Source organism: Pantherophis guttatus, chromosome 16 (genome assembly GCF_059756535.1).
Source record: "Pantherophis guttatus breed Tessera chromosome 16, ASM5975653v1, whole genome shotgun sequence".
Classification (NCBI taxonomy): domain Eukaryota; kingdom Metazoa; phylum Chordata; class Lepidosauria; order Squamata; family Colubridae; genus Pantherophis; species Pantherophis guttatus.
In genome coordinates, this window is record NC_142078.1 from 5,072,613 (window position 1) to 5,095,521 (window position 22,909).

The 22,909-nt window shown below is 43.8% G+C and overlaps 1 protein-coding gene across 8 annotated transcripts in view; it reads left to right on the forward strand.

The window, feature by feature from the left end:
- The first annotated feature begins 21,608 nt into the window (after positions 1–21,608).
- The window catches only part of STRBP (spermatid perinuclear RNA binding protein), a 94,944-nt gene continuing 93,643 nt past the window's right edge, over positions 21,609–22,909 (forward strand). For 5 of the 8 annotated variants that reach the window (XM_034438752.3, XM_034438753.3, XM_034438750.3 and 2 more), the window contains exon 1: positions 21,844–22,096. The gene's annotated coding sequence lies outside the window, so the exon portion shown is untranslated. Of the gene's footprint in view, positions 21,717–21,805; positions 22,097–22,909 lie in introns of those variants that run through there. The other 3 variants (XM_087879488.1, XM_087879486.1, XM_087879484.1) reach the window with 3 other exon arrangements.

A 22,909-nucleotide genomic window follows, 5' to 3' on the forward strand; every position in this document is an offset into this window, starting at 1 on the left:
TGGGAGGAAAGGAACAACTTTTCTAAGAAGGATAGAGAACCTACCAAGCAGCGAGGTCTCTTTATTCGTTGAGGAATGTCACAGTCATTGTTCAGCTTTTATCTGGCTCCCCCTTGGAAAAGGGAAGGAGTTTCATTCATGCTGTGTACGGTTTCCACCGGGAGGTGTGGGGGGAACCAAGGCCTGCTTGCCAATGCAGAGGGTGACTTCCCTTCCTATTAATATGCCTCCATGCTGAATAAATGCAGCCGTTGAATCATATCATTCCCTATTCCGTGGGCAACTTAGATTCCCCCCCACAATCTTTCCCCTATGTTAGATGAATGAGTCAGAGGCTTTGAGAACGCTGGTAATGAGATGCTCCTAGATGCATATTTGCTAAGATCATCAGGCTGGAGACGGGAAAAAATTAATATAAAGGGAAGGGAAGGGAAGGCAAGGGAAGGGAAGGGAAATCAGAATAGTATAGTATCAGAATAGTATCAGAAGAGCCTTGATAGTACAGTGGTCTAAGCACCCTGTTATTAACACAGCTGCCTGCAATTTACTGCTGGTTCAAATCTCTCCAAGGCTCAAGGTTGACTCAGCCTTCCATCCTTTCTAAGGTAGGTGAAATGAGGACCCAGTTTGTGGGGGCAATAAACTGACTTTGTATAAATATACAAAAGGATGAAGGCTATTGCTTAACGCATTGTAAGCCTCCCTGAGTCTCCAGAGAAGGGCGGCATATAAATCAAATTAAAAAAAAAAAAAGTATAGCATAGTTTAGAACACAGGTTACAGAATAAAATAGATTCCAGGAATAGAAAGTGGAGTGGAATGGAATGGAATCGGGTGAAATCCAGCAGGTTCTGACAAGTTCTGGAGAACCAGTAGCGGAAATTTTGAGCAGTTTGGAGAACCAGCAAATGCCACCTCTGGCTGGCCCCAGAGTGGGGTGGGAATGGAAATTTTGCACTATCCTTCCCCTGCCATGCCCACAAACCACACCCACCAAGCCACACCATGCCCACCAAGCCAAAGAATAGAATAGAATAGAATAGAATAGAATAGAATAGAATAGAATAGAATAGAATAGAATAGAATAGAATAGAATAGAATAGAATAGAATAGAAGAATGGCATGGCATGGCATAGCATAGCATAGCATAGCATAGCATAGCATAGCATAGCATAGCATAGAATAGAATAGAATAGAATAGAATAGAATAGAATAGAATAGAATAGAATAGAATAGAATAGAAAAATGGAATGGAATGGAATGGAACGGAATAGAATATTCTGTGCTTCCATTCTGTGCTGTTGTTTGTACTTGCTATTTCTCTTCTCTACAACATGGAAAAACCTACAAGGGCAATGTATATAAAGATATTTACTTATGTAGATGAACCCTGCAGAATCATTTAATTGTGTGGGTCTGATTGTGTGCGTTGCAACAAACCCTGACACCTTCCAACTCTGTTAAACAAAACACCGAGGGTATCATTTATGCTCCCAACCATTCAGCTTCACTCCCTGCAGAGAAGGGAGTAAATTTATGAGGCAGCCTCTTGCACAAACTGGCTGAGATTAGAAAGGTTGAGTTGTAAAGAAAGAGAGCAGTGGTGAAATCCTCTGCGGATTGCCACCGGTTCGCGCCAAAAGCACATTGCGTGTGTGCATGCATGCACAGTGTGCATCAAAAGTACGCTGCGCACACATGCCCACTGCACACCAAACGCACACTTCGCGCAGAAAAAGAAACCTTTTCTAAGGTAAGTAGAACAGCGAAGGGGAGAGAACAGTTCTGCTGCTTGATTTAGCTTCCCTAGAAAGCAGGAAATCCTGCTTTCTAGCAAATATAAACCCTGCCGCACAGCTGATCGTCGGAAATACCGGTTCGCCCGAATCGGTAGTTTTTACCACTATCGGTTTGGTAGTGGTGCGAACCAGTAGCATTTCACCCCTGAAAGAGAGGCCTTCTCCAACACGTGGGGCAGGGCAGAGCACTGGAGCGGTTACTCAGGCCCCAAATCTCTTCCGCCTGAGTTCTGGCTCAGGCCTTGCGTTGACGGAACAGAGCAAGCTCCTCTTCGATCTGGCATTTACTGGATCCATCAGTGGGAAGCCACAGCAGGTGGGGGGGGAAAACACGCCCTTCTAGAAAAGAGCCGAAGATCCTTGGCACAGCTGCAGAGATAAAAAACAAAAACCAGGAACACTTAAGGAATTGCACGTCGGTCTTGAAGAAAAGGGAAGGAAGCAAAACCATCTTGTTCGTTAAGATGTGACAGGAGATTTCTGGATTCTTCCTTTTCCTCATCTGCGACTGCTGGCTGACTCTGTGTGTGTCTGTGTGTGTGTGTTTGTGTGTTTGTGGGTCTTTTTATCTACATTAGCATCCTTAGAAGAAGCCAGTGGTGAGTTGCTCCCGGTTCGCACCGGTTCAGAAGAACCGGTAGTTAATTTTTTTTAGTAGTTCGGAGAACCGGTAATAACATTGGCTGGCCATGCCCCCGAACCGGTCCCCGGCCCGATCGCGGTTCGCTTATCCCACCCACCTCATCAGAGGATTTTTTTTTTTAACTTTTAAAAGCATTTTTTTCTACAACCTCTTCGGCTGAAAAAATGCTTTTAAAAGTTAAAAAAAAAGCCTCTGACGATCGTGCAGCTCAGTTGGGATCTCAGAAGCTTCTAAAAGCATTTTTTTCTGCAATCTCTTCAGCCGAAGAGGCTGTAGGAAAAAAAAATGCCTTTAAAAGCCTCTGGCGATCCCAGCTGAGTTGCCTGATCGTCAGAGGCTTCTAAAAGCATTTTTTTTTCTGCAACCTCTTAAAGTTGTAGAAAAAATGCTTTTAAAAGTTTTTTTTTTAAAAAGTTGGCCATGCCCACCCAATCACATTACCCCCTCACAAGCCACACCCACAAAATAAGCCATGCCCACAGAACCGGTAGTAAAAAATTTTAGAACCCACCCCCGGAAGAAGCAAAGTGGAACACTAGTCGAGGGAAGAGAAGGACCAGGGGAGACAGGATAGCAGTCTTCCAATATTGTTTTTTTAAAATATTATTTTTTAGTTATACATTTTCCTTTATTATAGGAATTATCATATTTATTATTATCACGTTTCCATTTTTGCAACGACACTGTACTGTCTGTATCAGTGGTAGGTTTCAAATTTTTTTTACTACTGGTTCTGTGGGTGTGGCTTGGTGGGCGTGGCATGGGTTGGTGGGCATGGCTTGGTGGGCATGGCAGGGGAAGGATACTGCAAAATCTTCATTCCCTCCCCAATCCAGGGGAAGGTTACTGCAGAATCCCCATTTCCTCCTGATCAGCTGGGACTTGGGAGGCAGAGAATAGATGGGGCCAGTCAGAATTTTTACTACCGGTTCTCCGAACTACTCAAAATTTCCGCTACCGGTTCTCCAGAACTGGTCAGAATCTGCTGAAACCCACCTCTGGTCTGTATCAAGTCTCTTTTAAGTATAAGGTAAAGGTAAAGGTTCCCCTTGCACATATGTGCTAGTCGTTCCCGACTCTAGGGGGCGGTGCTCACCTCCGTTTCAAAGCCGAAGAGCCAGCGCTGTCCGAAGATGTCTCCGTGGTCGTGTGGCCGGCATGACTCAACGCCAAAGGCGCAAGGAACGCTGTTACCTTCCCACCAAAGGTAGTCCCTATTTTTCTACTTGCATTTTTTACATGCTTTCGAACTGCTACGTTGGCAGAAACTGGGACAAGTCGCGGGAGCTCACCCCGTTACGCAGCACCAGGGATTCGAACCGTTGAACTGCCAACCTTTCGATTGACAAGCTCAGCATCTTAGCCACTGCGTCCCCTAGATTAATCCTCCAGGTTAATCTAGATTAGACTAATCCTCTAGATTAGCCATTTTTTATTTTACATGCTTTCGAACTGCTAGGTTGGCAGAAGTTGGGACATGTCACAGGAACTCACCCCGTTACGCGGCACTAGGGATTCGAACCGCTAAACAGCCGACCTTTCGATCGACAAGCTCAGCGTCTTAGCCACTGAGCTACCACGTCCCTTTTAGGATGTCTTAGAGGTCCCAACTTTTAAGTATACATATATTATACACCCAGATTATAACCATCGTTCTCATAGTTATTCAATGTAGTCTCTTTTAAATATACTTGTACATCTTCATTATCACTATTATCCTCATAGTTATACCTTGCCTCCAGAAATTGTGAATGCTCCAACACTGGAGATTTTTAAGCAAAGATTGGATAGCCATTTTGTCTGAAGTGGCATAGAGTTTCCTGCCAAAGCCAGGGGGTGAGACTAGAAGACCTCCGAGGTCCCTTCCGACTCTTTTATTCTGATGTTTCTTGTGGGGCACATGAATCTCACACAATTCTTGATGACTGGGAAAATGGTCGACGTTGACGGGTCAAAATTTCTGGTGGAGAAATCTGGAAGAATTTGCAACGATCTTCAGTGCTATTTCTAGATCCGGGGATGGAAGGAAATGTAAGCAACATTCATCATTTACTGGTTTGGGATTTGCAACAAAAGAGACCACACAGCTTCTCCCGTTCTTGTCCTAATCCTAATCCAGAGAAGAGAATGGAAAGATCTTTTTCCAATTAAATGCTGCTTAGGGTTACTCCGTCCTCTGAACAGTCGTCGTCTTGACCAGTTAATGAAAATTATAAAATTGGTTCGCCTCCATGAAACCTGGTTAAGATTAGTGACTTCTTCTCGCCTCTTGTCTTCTGCAAAAATTCTGCTCCTTGCAAACGAGAAAGCCCCGTAAATATTCGTTAAACCGCTTTTGATTAACGTACTTAGCTATGCCACTGGAAGGACAGGCCACTCCCAAAGAGGTTAGGAATGTTTTAAATAATCCTAGCATTGGAAACATCAATAAATCAGGTTTCTGAGCAGTGGTGAAATTCAACATTTTTTTACTGAAAATAATTAAAAAAAATTTTTTTTGGGTGGGCGTGATGTTGCTTGGTGGGCATGGCTTGATGGGTGTGGCAAGGGAAGGATACTGCAAAATCTCCATTCCCTCCCCACTCCAAGGTGACAGATACTTCAAAATCCTCATTTCCACCACATTCCTGGGGGAAGGATACTGCAAAATCCCCATTCAATCCCCCTCCTGGCGGGAGAATACTGCAAAATCCCCATTTCCACCCCACTCCTGGGGGAAGGATACTGCAAAATCCCCATTCCCTCCCCACTCCTGGGGGAAGGATATTGCAAAATCCCAATTCCCTCCCAACTCCCGGGAAAAGGATACTGTAAAATCCCCATTCCCTCCCCACTCCTGGGGGAAGGATACTGCAAAAGCCCCATTCCCTCCCCACTCCTGGGGGAAGGATACTGCAAAATCCCAATTCCCTCCCAACTCCCGGGGAAAGGATACTGTAAAATCCCCATTCCCTCCCCACTCCTGGGGGAAGGATACTGCAAAATCCCCATTCCCACCCCACTCTGTGGCCAGCCAGAGGTGGTATTTGCCGGTTCTCCGAACTGCTCAAAATTTCCACTAACGGTTCTCCAGAACCTGTCAGAACCTGCTGGATTTCACCCCTGTTTCTGAGTCTTGGTTTCAGACGAAGGATCGAAATTGAAGTGGGAGAAAAATGCTTGAAGGATGAAGGAGTGAACGTTAACCTTAGCCCTGCTTGGCACCTTCATTATATCTTTTGCGATTCGAGGTGCCACTTTGGGGAGCTTGTATGGAGGATCAAGAGGCTGGACGGACCTCATTTATTGACTGGGATGGCTGGTCAACCGTGGGAAAAATGCAGAGATGCCAGCAGCAAACCTTGAATTCCTGCCTGTGCATTTTTGTTAAATGCAGCAGAGCTGGCCAAGACAGGAATGTTTTTTTTTTTCTTCCCGGCTCAGCAATTCTGCATTGTTATTATTATTATTTTCTTTTTACCTACCAGGATGGCCAATAAGGATATTCCTCGGTCAGGCCTGGTCACATTAACGTTGCAAAGCCAGCACAAAAACACCCAGAGAAAAGCAAATCACAAATCAATATTTTCAAATTACAGCGTACTTTATGAGTATGGCTATCTTGATTGCTGCCTATAGAGAATCTTCAGGCACGTGTTTGAAAAAGCAGATTGGTAGCCTTTGGAAAAGAAAAAAAATGGAACCCCATTTCGGATGGAGTTTAAAAATTACAACAAAATAACATTACAGTAGCGGCCAAAATTGTGGAAATCTTTTGGGAAAAGTGTATTTTTCAGGTTTGATGGCTAATAATACTACTTTTTTTTTTTTGGAGTTTTAAGATAATCCTATTCCACTCCTGGAATGGCCTGGGAATAGCCCAGACTTTCACCCAATGGAAAATCTATGGATTTTCCGACTAAAGAAACTGGTTAGTTGGAAGTAAAGAAGGGAGGGAGGGAGGGAGGGAGGGAGGGAGGAATGAAGGAAGGCAAAAGGTAGGTAGGTAGGAGGAAAGAAAGAGAAAGAAAGAGAAAAGGAAGGAAGGAAGGAAAGAAGATAAGTAAGTAGGAAGGAAGGAAGGAGAAAAGGAGGGAGGGAAGGAAGGAAGGAAGGAAGATAAGTAAGTAGGTAGGTAGGTAGGAAGGAAGGAGAAAAGGAAGGAAGGAAGGAAGGAAGGAAGGAAGGAAGGAAGGAAGGAAGGAAGGAAGGAAGGAAGATAAGTAAGTAGGAAGGAAGGAGAAAAGGAGGGAAGGAGGGAAGGAGGGAAGGAAGGAAGGAAGGAGAAAGGTACAGTAGTGGCCAAAATTGTGGAAATCTTTTGGGAAAAGTGTATTTTTCAGGTTTGATGGCTAATAGCAATACTTTTTTTTGGAGTTTCAAGATAATCCTATTCCACTGCTGGAATGGCCTGGGAATAGCCCAGACCTTCACCCAATTGGAAATCTATGGATTTTCCGACTAAAGAAACTTGTTAGTCAGAAGGAAGGAAGGAAGGAAGGAAGGAAGGAAGGAAGGAAGGAAGGAAGGAAGGAAGGAAGGAAGGAGAAAAGTACAGTAGTGGCCAAAATTGTGAACACCTTCTGGGAAAAGTGTATTTTTGAGGTTTGATGGCTAATAGCAATACTTTTTTTTTGGAGTTTCAAGATAATCCTATTCGAAGTGTACAATTTATTGATATCGCTGTACCAGGAGATGCCAGAGTCGAAGAAGGTTAACCATCATGAGTATTGGGTCTCCTGCTAGAGCAGCGGGCTAGACTAGATGACCTCCAAAGTCCCTTCCAGCTCTACTCTGATTCTCCTGATTCAATCTGTCTGTGTGATTTGCTTTCTTCTGTGGTTGCTTTAGGATTAATGGGATGATTCATGCGCAAAACAAACACGAGGACACGAAGGCCTGGTGCCCTCTGAAACATGTCCAATCTATGTGAAAAAAATCTATACAATTTGACTTGCTTCCATCGATCGTACCCACCTTATGGTGAGCAGGCCAAAGGGCCACAGTTAAACCCGATATTAGTCGGCTTTCTGACATGGCTTTCTGAGACGCAATGTTTTGTCCTCAGATCACTCAATTAGCAAACCACGAATCGAGATTTAACTTGTCCTCAAATCACCCACTTAGCAGACGGCAGCTCAAGAGGTAATTCGGTCCCACTTTCCCAAAGAGCACAACAAGCATCAGATTCCTCTTTGTCCATCTTGCGAACAATGTGAAGATGTTCACGATTGTTTCCCTAATTGGAATATTGCAGAAATAATACGATTATTAGGCTTGAGTTTAATTTTAAATTGATTTTAAATTGGGTTGTTTTAATTTACGGCCAAAATATTTAATTATTTTAATACTGTTTTTAAATTTTGTATGCTCTGTTTTTACTTTGGCTGTGCACCGCCCTGAGTCCTTTTTGGAGAAGGGCGGTATAGAAATTTAATAAATAAATAAATAAATAAATAAATAAATAAATAAATAAATAAATAAATAAATAAATAAATAAATAAATAAATTAGTCTTGGGAATCAATGCAACCGTATTCTGGGCGCAAATCAGGGGTGGGTTCTAATTTTTTTTACTACCGGTTCTGTGGGCGTGGCTTATTTTGTGGGCGTGGCTTGATGGTCATGTGACAGTGGGCGTTGCTTGATGGTCATGTGACTGGGTGGGCGTGGCCAACTCAATGTCACTCATGTCAAGGGGTCGCTCGCCTGGCCCCTCCCCTCCCAGCCATTCCTTGTCACACCCAGCCTCAACGTCCGGTAAAAATGTTGTTCACCTTTTTTCAACTTTATTATCTACATACTATAGATCAGTGGTGGGATTCAAGTAATTTAACAACCGGTTCTCTGCCCTAATGATTTCTTCCAACCACCAGTCTGCCAAACTGCTCAGAAAGTTAACAACCGGTTCTCCCAAACTGGCTGAATCCCACCACTGCTATAGATGCACTTTCATGGAAAGGACCATGGAAAGGAGGAAATGGCTCACATGCTTTGCCCAAGAGTGTGATAGGCAACAGGCTTTTTTTTTTTTTTGAAAATTTTTTATTTATTTTTCAACATAAAACATAAAACAACATCTTTTTAGAGCAAGGGTTTGATCCGGTATAAAATAAGTATAACGTCAGCACTTCAAGCTGCGTTTACTCTAGTGCTGACATAAGAAGGAGAAGCGGAAAGGGACGTTTGACTTTTCACCTACTTATTTTCTCTGGAGATAATATCCCCTAGGAGATGGATGGGAGGGGGGAAACTCCTTTGAGCTGAAGCAGTAGATTAGAGGTAGAGTGATTTGGAAGATGGCCAATGAATGCAGAGGCGTGGGGAAAGGAAAAGGAGGGTCTTGGGTCAGGAAGTCAGTGTTAGCTACAATGAAGTCGGGCTTGGACTGCCGTGCTCAATAAATGAGAGTTTTCATCAAAGACTTTGTTTGAAATGCAATTTATTTGAGACGACCTCGAAACCTGACATATAAATTCCAAATTTCATCAGTTAACATCTTAAAGGGGGGAAAAAAAAGAAAAAAAAAGAAAAAATCTAAACCCAATTAGAAAACCATATTATAAAGAGCTGTTTAGATTTGAAGTTTTAAGATTTAGGGTGATTACATAATAAAATATTGAATGTTAGAATAAGATGTTAGATTGAATGATAAAAATTAGGTAACAGGCTTTTAAGGGGCTGCCAGAAAGAAGGGGGGGGCAATGTATTTTCCAAAGCACCAGAAGACAAAACAAGCAAAGGATGGAAACTGAACAAAGAGAGAAGCCACCTAAAACTAGGGAGAAACTTCCTGAGAGTGCGAACCAATATAGGTGCAGAAATATTTCAGTCATAATTTCACATATAAAATAGCCATTCGTGTGATACAACCTGCCTATTGTTCAAAACAGTCATTAGTATGATGGCTGACGTTTGACAGCCAGCCTAAAAGTCAAAGATCACAAAAGTGCTCCTTTCTCTGTATGTCTACAAAACATCACATAAAAGGAAGAGCATATGAAGATGGACTTATCCAATATCACAGAAAACCACGTTTCGGGCTGGTGTCTGTAGAGCAACGGACACAAAACAGGCCAGGAACAAAGAAGAGGACACATTAGGGAAACAGAAGTCTCTTAGATATTTCCTCAAATTCAGCTGATTAGGTAATGGACGGTCCCTGGAAAAGCCCCAAAGATTTAGATATTCTGCTGCTCCAGATCTTATCGGAGGAAATGTCCTTTGACAGGTATCTTAACAATGCCTCTTTTTCTGTTTAAACTCTTAAGGGAACAAAGAGTTTGATGTTTATCTGTTGATACCTTCCAGACAATCGTTTATTTCACTTTATTTTATTACTTCTGTTGCCTGCTGTGGATTTTTTTCTCACGGTTTAATGTTTGCCACTAATGACTCGATTTTAGGCGATGTTTTACGGTTGATGTATGTCTTTTTATGCAATGCCCCTCACCTTGGGGTACATCCGAAACAGTGGTGGGTTTTCAAAAGTTTTTACTAATGGTTCTGTGGGTGTGGCTTGGTGGGCGTGGCATGGCTTGGTGGGCGTGGCAGGGGAAGGATACTGCAAAATCTCCATTCCCACCCCACTCCGGGGGAAGGATACTGCAGAATCCCCATTTCCTCCCGATTTATTTATTTATTTTTATTTATTTATTTATTGCATTTATATACCGCCCTTCTCCCTGAAGGGACTCAGGGCGGTGAACAGCCGAAAATTAAAATAACATACAATATAAAAGTTAAGATAACTAAAAATAAATTAAATTAATCGGCCTCCCAATTTAAAATCCCAAGCTATACAATTAAAAAACTAACCCATAAAACCTATTCAGGCCAGGCCAGCTTGCTGAAATAAAAACGTCTTCAGGGCCTTACGGAAAGTGTGAACATCCGGGATCAGTCGTATTCCGGGAGGTAGCTCATTCCAGAGGGCGGGTGCTCCCACAGAGAAGGCTCTCCCCCTGGGGGCCGCCAGCCGACATTGCTTGACCGATGGCACCCTGAGGAGGCCCTCTCTGTGAGAGCGTATTGGCCGGTGGGAGGTTATCGGTAGCAGAAGGCGGTCTCGTAAATACCCTGGCCCTAAGCCATGGAGCGCTTTAAAGGTGAGAACCAACACCTTGAAGCGCACCCGGAAGACCACTGGGAGCCAGTGCAGCTCGCGCAGGAGAGGTGTTATATGGGAGCGCCATGTCGCTCCCGTAATCACCCGCGCGGCCGCACTCTGTGCCAGTTGGAGCCTCCGGGTGCTCCTCAATCAGCTGGGACTCGGGAGGCAGAGAATAGATGGGGGCGGGGCCAGTCAGAATTTTTACTACCGGTTCTCCAAACTACTCAAAATTTCCTCTACTGATTCTCCAGAACTGGTCAGAACCTGCTGAAACCCACCTCTGATCCGAAACCCACCCAACTGTAGGACGGTTAGACTTCAACTCCAAGAATTCCCTAGTTAGTGCCAGGCTGAAGTCCACCTGTCTTAAAGTTCTCAACCCAGGTTGAGAAACACTGATGATGCCCCATCTTATTCACACGTGCTTCTGAATTATTTATTTATTTATTTATTTTATTTCTATACCGCCCTTCTCCTGCGGGACTCAGGGTGGTATACAGCCGAGATAAAACATAGCATATAAAATTTAAAATTTTATATGCTAAAAAAAAATACTAGAATAAAAAAAAATACTAGAATAGAATACTTGAATAGAATAGAATAACAGACTTGGAAGGGACCTTGGAGGTCTTCTAGTCCAACCCCCTGCTTAGGCAGGAAACTCTACTCAGCTGGGTTGGTTACTTTTTTGTCCTGGGTTGCTGAAATCTCTTTTAAAACTACTAAGAAGGCAGCGTGGCAGTTACTTTAAATTCTCTTTGAGGGTTTATTTACTCTATAACAATGCTGTCAATCTTCATGTCACCAAGCTGTTGACTTATGTGTCAACTCTCTTCTTTGTCTTATCTCTCTGCCCAAAGTCTGCAGAATGATATCTCTTTGCAACACATTTGAAAGGGTGGATCGGACTTTTCCTGCAAGGTTCACGAGACAGTGATGTTGGGAGATGCCCTAGATTTCTGAGAAACAAAAGTATTTCAGTCATTAAAAAAAAATACTAGAATGTGCAGAAATGGATAGATTAACACTTAAAATTAAGGAAAAGGAAAGAAACAGAATACTTTTTTAACATGGGACTCGTTTTACCTATGGCTAACCAATAGAAGGAGAAGTTAGAAATATGGAAATTAGAATAGAATAGAATAAAATAGAATAGAATAGAATAGAATAGAATAGAATAGAATAGAATAGAATAGAATAGAATAGAATTCTTTGTTAGCCAAGTGTGATTGGACACACAAGGAATTTGTCCTTGGTGCATATACTCTCAGTGTACATAAAGAAAAATAAAATACATTCATCAAGAATCATAAGGTTAGTGATAGTCAAGGTTACTAATAAGCTATCAAATCGTACTAGGAAAGAAGTAAAAATTAATATACATTGAAAGATACAAGCAACATGGTTATAGTCATAAGTGGGAAGAGATAGATACTAGTAAGAAAGAGAAGAATAATAGTAATGCAATCTTAATAAATTATTTGACAGTGTTGTGGGAATTAGTTGTTAAGCAGAGTATAAATATAAATAAATATAAATATAAGAGAAGGATTAATTTTATAAGCAAGGTTTATTAAAATGGATAAGCAAATTTATTTATTCATTTATTTATTTATATATTGGTTCGATTTATATGCCGCCCTTCTCTGGAGACTCAGGGCGGCTTACAATGCGTTAAGCAATAGCCGTCATACTTTTGTATATACTTGCTTAGTAGGGCTTTCGCCCCCCCCCCCCAAGCGGTGTTCTTTTTATACAGTCAGTTTATTGCCCCCACAATCCAGGTCCTCATTTTATCTACCTCGGAAGGATGGAAGGCTGAGTCAAACTTGAGCCTGGTGAGATTTGAACTTGCAGTAATTGCAGGCAGCTGGTGCTATTTAACAGCACTTTAGTCTGCTGCGCCACCAAGGCTCCAAATACTATTATTATGAGAGCAATATTCATGGGATGAATATTATTGAAAATATTATGATTATTATTTCTCAAAATTATTTGTAGGCAGACAACACACTGTTTATTTAGAAACAGGATTTTTTATATTTAATAAAACTTTTTTAAAAACATAGGGGTGGGAAAGAATTTTTATTTTGGGGGTATTTTTTAAAAATTGCAAGGAAGATTCAGGCCACGGAGATGTTATTCCTATGTATTATTCTTCGCCCCAACTTTGAAGACCTGCAAAACCAAATTCTTGATACCGTGTTTTCCCAAAAATAAGACCGTGTCTTATATTTTTTTGAACCCTGAAATAAGCGCTTGGCCTTATTTTCGAGGAGGTCTTATTATTTTGGGGCATGTGGAACAAGACAGGGCTCCTCTTATCTGATTTCCAGCTCTGTCTCCCTAACCCTAACCAGAGGAAATGGCAGGGACCAGCTGCACAGGCATTTAATAATTTTAAACTATTTTAACTGATGTTGTTTTGTGTTTTTAATAGGCTGTACACCGCCCTGAGTCCTTCGGGAGAAGGGCGGTATAGAAATAAAATTATTATTATTATTATTATTATTATTATTATTATTATTATTGTTGTTGTTGTTGTTGTTGTTGTTGTTGTTGTTGTTGTTGTTATTGTTATTAAAATATTTTCGGGGAGGGCTTATTTTCGGGGAGGGCTTATTTTTGGGGGGGCTTATTTTAGTGCATGTGTTCAAAAGCCTGATTGGACTTATTATCTGGGAGGTCTTATTTTCGGGGAAACAGAGTAGAAAGGAAAGCTATCTCTTAAATCTGATAAGCAGCCTTGTTTCTCCATCCGAGAACCAGTTTTTTTAGTATTTAAAACCCACCGCATAAATATTTAACCAGCAGCTCAGGCTAAAATAAGTCTTGCTTGGTTATTAAGGGCAGAGAGATGCCATCCTGTGCCAACTGACCACAATTTGCAGGGCAATACTAGTGCCATCTGCACGACATGCAGCAGCTCTCGTCCTGGCAGAAGCCTGGAGAGAAAAGAGGGGGGAAAAAAATCAATCAATAGGCCTTAAATAAGTAATCAGAGCAGCTGAAAACATTTCAGTCCTTAGAACTGAAGCGGGATGAATCACCGTAATAATTCTTTAACCGAAAAGGTAAAGAGCAGGGAGCTGTGCCTTTTGAAATAAGTACAGCATATTTTTCCTGAATGATTTAGCACCGATAGATTTGCAATGAAAGGGTTTTTAAAAAAAGAAAGAGCAGAATATTATGCAAAGCAGAGTACGGACGTGGTTGTGTAGGAAGTTAGCACCCACCCCTCTCCTAGGAAAATGAGATATTTTAGGAAATAGTAAACGGGCGAACCGGTAGCGGCAGCTGTAGGAGGCTCCGCCCATCCGCCCGGATGTCATCACGTCCCGTTTTTGACCCTCTGCGCATGTGTGGAGGTGTCACGCGCGCTCACATTTGGGAACCGGTAGCAAAGGTAAGTGAATAGCACCCCTGGTCATAATAGGAATTGCCCAAAGCCTCTTCATTACGTCATCACCGAGCAAGGCTCAACCAAGCTTGGGACTCAAAAAAATACAACCTACAAAGTTACCTCTGCATGGCCCCATGGGAGACTGACAACCAATCAGAATACAAGCTCAAATTCAAATGCCCAGAGAGAGTATAAAACCCAGGCACTCTCGGCATCTCTTCCCTTTTTTTCTACGCCCAAGATCTTCAAGGCGGGATCCTTCCGGTTTAACAACCGGTTCGGTGATCGCGCGCTTTGCGCGTGAACAGTTCAACGACAAATCGCCTTCCGCGTTAGTGCTAGGGAATTAAAACAGCTGAGGCGCAGCAATCCGATCTGCCGCGCTAATCAGCTGCGAAGATAAAGGTAAGTAAAGTACAGGGGCAGCTGATCGTCGGAGCAAACCGGTTCGCTCCCAGCTGATTGTCAGAGCTACCAATTCACCCGAACCGGTAGAATCCCATCCCTGAAGGCATGTGATCCTGTCCACCATTAAAACCAACTTTCCAAGCAGCCACCATGTTTCCAGTGTCTCTCTCCCCACTTGGAACTGAACCCAGATAGACATTTCTTCCAAGAGCTGTATGAATCCGCTCTTTTTCCTTGTTTTCGGCCACAGGAGATCTTTCCTAATATAAAAGTTTGGCCGGTAGTTCCATTAAAACCAAATCGCCTTGTAAAATGTTATTGATTTCAACAGGGCTGGAGGTGAGCTATGCACCTCTTTGAAACCGGGGAGTGGGGGGGTCCCTTGTGGCATTAAAGGGCTCACTCTGCATCCAGAAACGGGTGACACAAAATCCTATTAATTCTAGAATTGGTGGCTAAGACCTGAAGGCAACGTTCAAAATCCCTGAAGAACTCCACTGAATATTGATTTCAACGTGTTTTTGTTCTATAAAACTTACCCAAAGTCCATTCATGCATCCCCAAAATTAAACTTTAGGCATTATTTGCCTAAAATTAAATATCTGTTGGGCTTGGCAGGCAACACTTCATCGTCACTTCAGCTAGATAGATTCAGATTAACAGAGCTGGAAGGGACCTTGTAGGTCATCTAGTCCAGCCCGCAGCCCAAGCAGACCCTACACCATTTCTGACATGGGCCTCTTTGGAGCATCTGAGGGACATTCTAGCTTCCTGATAGCCAGAGTAATGTCTAATGCAGGGGTCCCCAACCTTTCGGAACTCACTAAATTCATAATTTTAAATCCCGCGGACCATTAATACGATCTGCCTAATGACCAGCTGGGTGGGCGTGGCTAGGTGGTCATGTGACTGGGTGGACACAGCCAACTCGCATCGAGGGGTGCCTCACCAGCCTCTACTCGCCCCTCTCCTCCCAGCCACTCCTCGCCTGCCCACCCGGGCTCCTTAGGGCCCCAACAGGAAGCAGTTGCTGGAGCTAAGCAGCCACCACAAGAAACAGCCTGCTCAGTTCAAATTGGATCTGGCCGAGAAGGAGGCTCAGCAGAAGCACCTCACTGAGGACTAGGAGCACAGGCTTTCCAAGCAGAGGGAAGACCTGCGGGAGTGCAAGGCCAGGTACCGGCGCCTGGAAGCTCAGAGGGCTGAGATGGTCAGCCAGTTCCAGGCCATGATGCAGTCCCACTGGAACGAGGCCCTCCGGCTCTTCGCCACCAGCGACGCTTCCCTCCAGCCTTCGCCCAAAGCCCCACACCAGGAGGCTGAAGCAGACCCCGAGTCGGAATTTCTGCCCCCCTCCGACCCACACAAAAAGACCGCGAAGGGGGAGACTCTCTGCAGCTACACAAACGTTCATTGCATGTATCCAGCTCAGGGGGCGTAGTTTTGAAGACCCCAGATTTAGTGCAATATGAAAAATGCAAATAATTTTTCTGTGGACCACCCAAATTTTCTCGCGGACCACCAGTGGTCCACGGACCACCAGTTGGTGACCGCTGATCTAATGTATCATTCGAGATTGAAGCTTCTTCAATTAACCTTCTGCCCATTTTATTTGGGTCGTTTGACTCCCAAATTAAAAAAAAAATGGCAAGGATGTTTAAAGACAAATCAGCTAAATGTTGGAAGTGTCATCAGATACCTGGAACATACTATCATATGTGGTGGACATGTGTAGAAGCCAAAAAATATTGGTTGGAAAAGATGATTACAGCAGCATATTGACTTCAAGCCTGAAATATTTCTATTGGGGATTCTACCCGAAATTTATAGTAAAGAGAAGGTATATTTAATTATCCATGTATTAACTGCAGCTAGAATTGTATTTGCACAAAATTGGTAAAGAGATTCCGACGGACGAGAATGTTATCAGAAAAATATTAGAATGTACAGTTGGCTCGAAAATAGAAATAAGAACAAGAAATGTTTAACTTAATATTGATGAAACTTAAATTAAAGTAACTGAACAACATTAAATAAAGAGAGGTAAATATAAATGAATATAAATGTGTAGATAAGAACAAATGATATTATAATGTGTGTGTGTGTGTGTGTGTGTGTGTATATAGATAGATAGATAGATAGATAGATAGATAGATAGATAGATAGATAGATAGATAGATAGATAGATATAGATATAGATATATATGTTGGAGTAATGCGATTATTCTACTATTGAGTAGTAAATAGAAATGATAGAATAGAGAACTACAAAAGCAAAGTACGTAAGTTGATACGAAATGCTGTAAAATTACCATTAATGTTATGTAATGTTCAATATGTTATGTTTTGACATGTTTTGTTTTTATATATGTGATTGTTTTTTGTGTTGTTTTTAAAGACAAACTGTTTAATAAAAATTATTTTTAAAAAAAGAAAGAAAAGAAAAATATTAGAATGTGCAGAAATGAATAGATTAACACTTGCAATCAAAGAGAAGGAACAAACTGAATATTATATGATATGGGATTTATTTTATCGACACTTATACACACAACCACTAAAGTTCTTTCATTTTCCCACCACCAAATTACTGCTTCAAACTTCTCATGAGTATTATTGAAGGATAAACATGCTTCTGTCTTTTTTCTATTGCGCAGTTTGACCATAAATGTTTATATTCCTTTATATCTTGCTCGGTTCCCCTCCATCTAACATTTTATCTGATGTGACACCTAAGGATCAGAAATACAGCTCATAAAAAGTTGTTTGAAGGCTTGGAGAGGGGCCGTCTCTACTTCTGCAGAGTAAAACAGCAAGTCTACTTTAGAAATACCCTCCAATGTCCCATTGATTTTTTTTTGGTGATATCAAATTGCAAATTATACGGAGTCAGCATATTCCGTGGCTTGGCAGAGAGAGGAGGGTGTAGTCATAATATTTATCGTGCCATTGGTTCCAAGTGATAAGTTTTCATCTTCTGCATATTCAGAGGTTCCAGGAAGAATAATCATAATAAAAAGCATTGTTTTCCATGTAAAAATGACACACTCTCTTATATAAATTCTGTATTAAACATTTGTTTTTAAACTCCGTGTTAGTAACAGGTCAACTGGAGTTAGGTAAGTTTCAGTGGTGGGTTTCAAAATTTTTTACTACCGGTTCTGTGGGTGTGGTTTGGTGGGCATGGCACGGCTTGGTGGACGTGGCTTGATGGGCGTGGCGGGGGAAGGATACTGTAAAATCTCCATTCCCACCCCACTCCAGGGGAAGGATACTGTAAAATCTCCATTGCCACCCCACTCCAGGGGAAGGATACTGTAAAATCTCCATTCCCACTCCACTCCAGGGGAAGGATACTGTAAAATCTCCATTCCCACCCCACTCCTGGGGAAGGATATTGTAAAATCTCCATTCCCACCCCACTCCAGGGGAAGGATACTGCAAAATCCCCATTCCCACCCCACTCCAGGGGAAGGATACTGTAAAATCCCCATTTCCTCCCGATCAGCTGGGACTCGGGAGGCAGAGAATAGACAGGGGCGGGGCCAGTCAGAGAGGTGGTATTTACCGGTTCTCTGAACTACTCAAAATTTCCGCGACCGGTTCTACAGAACTGATCAGAACCTGCTGAAACCCATTTCTGGTAGGCTTGGATGGAAAGTGAACAGAGAAATTTTGACACTTTGGGCATATAAATTTAAAGAATAATAACAGTGATACACAGAAGGAGAAGAAGTGGTAGAATAACATTTAAATAAGACTCGGGTGTCCATCAGTTGGTCAGTTTCATCTCACGGAAAAAACCCAACATTCAAAAGATAAACCCCAATGTTACGAGATCAGACTAGAATTGTAAATTTATGACACTTATACAGGTAGTCCTCGACTTACGACCACAACGGAGCTCAGAATTTCTGTCGCTAAGCGAGACGATTTGTTCAATGAGTTTTGCCCCATTCTGCGACCTTCCTTGCCAGACTGGTTAAGTGAGTTGCTACCATTTAAGTTAAGTAACTTGGTTACGTGAAACTGGCTCCCCCGTTGACTTGGCTCATCAGAAGGTCACAAAAGGGGGTCACGTGACCCCCCCCAGGACACTGCAGCCGTCGTAAATATGGAGCAGTTGCTAAGCATCTGAATTTTGATCACATGACCATTGGGGATGCTGCAACAGTCATGAGTGTGAAAAACAGTCATAAGCAGAGGTGACATTTAGCCGGTTCAGAAAGATTCGCCCGAACTGGTAGCAGAAATCGCGGGTGGGCGCACACATTCCCCCTCCACCCGCCCGTGGTGAAATGTAAATTTGTTACTACCGGTTCTGTGGGCGTGGCTTGGTGGTGGGGGGTAATGTGATTGGGTGGGCGTGGCCAACTTTTTTTTTATTTTTAACTTTTAAAAGCATTTTTTTCGGCTGAAGAGGTTGTAGAAAAAATGCTTTTAAAAGCATCTGGCGATCCCAGCTGAGCCGCGCGATCATCAGAGGCTTTTTTTTTTTTACTTTTAAAAGCATTTTTTCAGCTGAAGAGGTTGTAGAAAAAATGTTTTTAAAAGCGTCTGATGATCCCAGCTGAGTTGCCTGATCGGCAGAGGCTTTTTTTCTTTTAAAAGCCTCTGACAATCCCAACTGAGCCACACGATCATTAGAGGCTCTTTTGTCCAGATTTCCAGAGCCATTGCAACTTCGAACGGTCACTAAATGTACCGTTGTAAGTCAAGGACTACCTCTATAGCGTTTAAACATTTTAACCTTAACCTTCTCTTTACATCTTTTAATCTGTCTTTTTGCATCCTTCGACTTCTCTTCTGTTCTTCACAGGCCATTGGAACAGCTATATTGTGATATTTTTGGTGCAACCCCTTTGGCTCAATAAACAGGAAGAAAAGGGAAGGAAGAGATGCCGTCCTTGCAAAGATTAGCTGCTAGTCCTCGATCCAAGGCCTTCCGAAGAGCAACCTTTGTCGTAGTCCGCTTATCAAGTCCGGCCAAGGCTGATGGGTGGTGCAAAATGGTGACGAGAGGCCACAACCTGGAGACTCAAGGCCATTAATTACGACTTGCCCCTGACCCACAGACATCTTCTAACTAACCAGTCTAAAGAAAAGAAGAATTAGGAGAGACATGATAACAGTATTCCAGTATTTGAGGGGCTGCCAGAGAACTCTGTTAATCTATCTATCTGAATTGCTTGAAGAACCGCCTGAAGGCAGGACAAGAAGCAATGGATGGAAACTAATCCAAGAGAGAATCAACCTGGAATTAAGGAGAAACGTCCTAACAGTGAGGACAATTAACCAGTGGAACAGCTTGCCACCAGAAGTTGATGGTGCTTCATCCCTGGAGGATTTTAAGAAGAGACTGGACAGTCACTTCTTAATCTAAATTGATGTAGGTTCTCCTGCTTGAGCAGGGAGCTGGACTAGAAGACCTCCAAGGTTCCTTCCAACTCTGCTATTCTATTCTATTCTATTCTATTCTATTCTATTCTATTCTATTCTATTCTATTCTATTCTATTCCATTCCATTCCATTCCATTCCATTCCATTCCATTCGTCTTATTCTATTCTATTCTATTCTATTCTATTCTAGTCCTTATTCTATTCTATTCTATTCTATTCTATTCTATTCTAGTCCTTATTCTATTCTAGTCCAGTCCTTATTCTATTCTATTCGATTGTATTCGATTGTATTGTATTGTATTCTAATGTATTGTATTGTATTCTATTGTATTCCATTCCAGTCTTTCTATTCTATTCTATTCTATTCTATTCTATTCTATTCTAGTCTAGTCTAGTCTAGTCTAGTCTAGTCTAGTCTAGTCTAGTCTAGTCTAGTCCAGTCCTTATTCTATTGTATTGTATTGTATTGTATTCTAATGTATTGTATTGTATTGTATTCCATTCCAGTCTTATTCTATTCTATTGTAGTCCAGTCCTTATTCTATTCTATTCTATTCTATTCTATTCTAATTCCATTCCATTCCATTCCGATTCCGATTCCGATTCCGATTCCGATTCCGATTCCGATTCCGATTCTGATTCTGATTCTGATTCTATTGTATTCTATACATGCCCGTGTTTATGCAAAAAACCCTGCTCTCCTTTCTTTGCCTGCGGTGTTAGCGCACTGGTTGAGTTTTGCATGGTGTTTTGGCAACACCACAAAGTGCAAATCCCAGTCGTTGTGTCTCAGGAGTAGCTCCTCACCCTCAGGGTCCTCCGAAGGTGTCGGGGAGCCCCCAGAGACATCCACGCTGGCAGGGAAGGATGGGAAGCCGTACTCCAACCCACTTCCTTCAAAAATGTTTGTGGTTTGAGGTTGATCCCCTTCCCCAAGGTAGGATTTGTCCTCCATCGATGAAGCTCTTCGTTCAAAATACCAGCTCAGGTGTGCCCGCACCTTCTCTCGATTGGTTGGCTTTGTGGGAAGGGGCGTCCTTGCAGATGGCTGGAAATTTGGGGGTGGGGGCTGCACTTTTCTCCTGTTTGCCTTGTTTGCCTCCTCTTCCAAGCCCTACCAGGCATTATCTTTTTGGGCACCGGGAAGTAAGACAGGGAATTGTCCTTCTGCAATGCTGGGAAATGTGACGGGAGGCCAGATTTACAGATGAGTTGGAAGGGGGAACTTATGGGTCATCTAGTCCAACCCCCTGCCCGAGCAGGAGACCCTTCCCTACACCATTTCTGACACGTCTCCTCTTCTGGAAAGCTTCCAGACCCTCTCCCGGGAGTCGTCCTGGTTTTGCAAAATTAAATTTGTTCATTTGCTTTCTTTTGCTTTTTTTTTTTTAATTTTAATTTTTATTATTTATTTTTTTGCTTGGATGATCGCCATTGTTTCTTTTTTTTTTTTTAACAACAATGCACCTTTTGCATGGCATTGCACCTCACCTGCTGGCCCATTTGCACTGCATTGCACCTCACCTGGTAACCCATTTCCTTGACTTTGCTGCTTCCTTCCCCCCCTTTTTTCCCCTTCTCTTTCCCCCTCCAACTCCGCTTTCTCCTCTTTTTTCCTCCCCCGTCTCCCCCCTTTTTTTTCCATTGCACCTTCCTTTTTAAAGGGGGGTGGAGAGGAAAGCCAGTATTTCCAACCCTTACGCACTTTGCGCAGGGGGAAAGCAGGGCGCTCCTTCTTACGCCACCAGCGTAAGGGCTGCTTTTTCCCCTCCTCACAACCCGCAGGTGCCCCCCCGATTCTGAGGTTTGCGTCTTTTTGCGAAAGAAAAGGGAGGGGTGTGTGGGAAGGACCACCCCCCCCCCCGCTTCTCCCCGACCCTCCCCAAGGAGTGGGGTGGGTGAGGGAGAGAGAGAGAACGAGAGAGACAGGGCAACGCCATTTGCGTAGCGCCTCAGAAGGAGGCGCGAAAAGGTAAGCGAGAGAGCGGCGGCGGCTGAGGCGGCAACGCGCTACGCAGGTTGCGTAAGGCGGCACAGGTAGCCGAGCGATACGCCAACGGCGGGGGATAGCTTTGCGCCGAGAGCGTAAAGGCGGCTTCGCTTGCTCAGGTGCGGGGCAAGCGAAAGAAGGAGGCGGGCTTAGCGTTGCCCGGGCAGCCCTGGTCCGGGCCCAGCCTATGAGGGAGCCGGGCGCCGTCACGTGCTCCCGGAGCCCCTGAAAGCTTGCTAGCTTGCTTGCTTGCTGCGGCGCTTTGCAAAAAGAGTCGGACGGAGCCGGGACGGGGCCGCCGGCGGCGGTTGGGGGCTGCGTGGAACCGGACGGGGGACCTTTTTTCCCGCGTGGGGAAGCCGGTAAGACAAGGAGGGGTTGCAAAGAGGGGGGAGGAGGGGTCTGGGCGGGGAAGAGTGGGGGGTGGGTGGGTGGGGAGGAAGAGGAGGGAGGCGTGCAAAGATGGAAGGGGGTGGTGCAATGCAATGCAATGCGAGGCGAGCGGGGAAAAGGGTCCCCGGGGGGCGGGGAGGAAGAGGAGGAGGAGGAGGACCGGGGAGATGCAAGGGGGGGAGGAGGAGGAGGAGGAAGAGGAGGAGGAAGCCGCGGATCTTGCAAAAGGCTTCCCAGGCTGCGGTCCTCCACGCACACCCAGCTTGCCTCCCCCCCTTCCAGAGTTCCGATTCCCATCATCCCCAGCCAGCAGCCCCCCCTCTCCCTCCCACTTTGCTTCTCCTCTTCCCCCATCCCTCCCATCAAGCCAGGTTGCAACTGGCTTTTAGTGGGGAAGGGGCATCTGGTCGGGGTGGGGGTTGGGGAAGAAGACTTTGGGGAGAGGGGAACCCCCCCATACATCCCCCCCCCAGTTGGGCAGAAGAGAGGCTGGACTACCCTGTGGAAATTTCCCCCACTGGGGAAGGGGGCATGGGAGAAGATTTGCAAAGGCCAGTTTTTCCCCCAGGCAGGGCATTGGGGGTGGGGGTCTTTGGGGGGTGGGGGGGGGCAAAGGGGCAGCTTGGCAACCTGGGAAGCGGTGTGAAAAGCAGATGGAGAAGAGGAGAAGGGATTTGGGGGGGGAGTGGGGGAGAAGCAGGAGAGGAAAGCAATCCTGCAGGAAGGGTGCAATTGGGGGGAAAAGGGGTAGGGGCAAAGGGGGGCTTGGAAGGACCCCCAGA